Source organism: Plasmodium inui (genome assembly GCF_000524495.1).
Source record: "Plasmodium inui San Antonio 1 unplaced genomic scaffold supercont1.17, whole genome shotgun sequence".
In the NCBI taxonomy this organism is placed as follows: domain Eukaryota; phylum Apicomplexa; class Aconoidasida; order Haemosporida; family Plasmodiidae; genus Plasmodium; species Plasmodium inui.
The window spans coordinates 27,938-29,475 of NW_008481851.1; positions in this window are offsets into that span (position 1 = coordinate 27,938).

The window sequence follows — 1,538 nt, forward strand, 5'->3', positions numbered from 1 at the left end:
TTTATCCTTTACCATTCTTTTTTATTTTTCTCTCGACTGTGGCCTGCTGTAGGTCACGTAGCATCATATGTTTCATATGCTTGGCCATGTTTTTTTCCTTAATTTAAATTATCGCTACGCCGCGTTATGTATACGGTCCTTATTTTTTATGGTGTCTTCCTTTTGTAGTTTATATGGGTTTCCTTCCATTGTATCACTTTATTGCTGTTTTTCTTTGCTTCTTCTGCCTTCAGTTTACTGTTATCAATTCTGTTGTGGTGTTACATGAAATACGACAACGATTTGGCCACTGTGGCCCTAATTTTTACCTTATAAAACGACCCTGTAAAGGTGAGCTAAATAAAATCAACCTTATTAAGTGCAGCCATCCTAATTAGTCTGTTTCATGTACTATGATTGAAACTGAAGATTTATATTGTGGGCCACTCTTATAATCTAACATGCGATGCTACTAGAGACTATTCTTCGAATTCATGGTAGGAGACTCATGTAATAAATTCCTCCATACTTTCCGAAAAATGACTATGGTTATTCCATGAACCGGGATTCCTTTGAAGAAAATCAAGCGTCACAGAAATTATATTTCTTATACACTCGTATAAGTTCACAGGATACACCTCATATCAAATTTATGCAGCGTTCCTTTTTTTTTCTTCATACGCAGTCTTTATTCCATGTTCTCTTTACAAGGAACATGCAAACTTGTATCCTGAGTTACAACTTGTACAGAGATTTCTTTGAATCTCATCAGAAATATCACACTAAACACATAAGATTAGCAACTTAAACAGGGAGGACACAGAAAAAAGCGAAAGACCAACCAACTTATAAATACTCTCTTTCATCGTACACACCTATTCTCGCCGTACAACTATATATACTTTTAACACTCTTTGTTCATATTTCATTCTGCCCTTGTGTCTATTAAAGCGACATGTTATTATGTATCACAGAAATATAGGGAGTCATCAACTCTATAGTCTCATACAATGGACAGGCATCCTATCACATTTCTTACGTGACACCATAGAGGTCTGCTTTCCTTATTTATCTGTTTTTGAAATACAATGTATAACTTCCTATACAAGCCACTACAGGGGTATGTTTCATGGACCGAGCATAATGTGGATTGAGGGGGAGGCACATATTTTTCCATAATTCCATACACCTGATATATGTCTGGAATATATACTGATGTTTGAAACTGCTTCCCTTATAATCTTTACTTAAGGAATTGATTCTGCAATATGTCACACCTGAGTAAAGTAACTCAGACTCTCTAAACACTTCGTTATCATATACGATATATCATTTGTATTCGTTCCAATTCCACATCTACATTTCGCGCGTATTTCCTTCTTGTAATTATTCTTTCCCCCACATGATAAAAAGTACTTCTCCATTGATGGTCGCATATATACGCACATTCTTATTAAACTCTCTGAGTTCATAGGTAAAAAAGAGCAGGTAACCAATAATAGACTATACATTGAGAACATCACATTTCTTCACTCTGAACAACACCTCCGCCTGAAAAT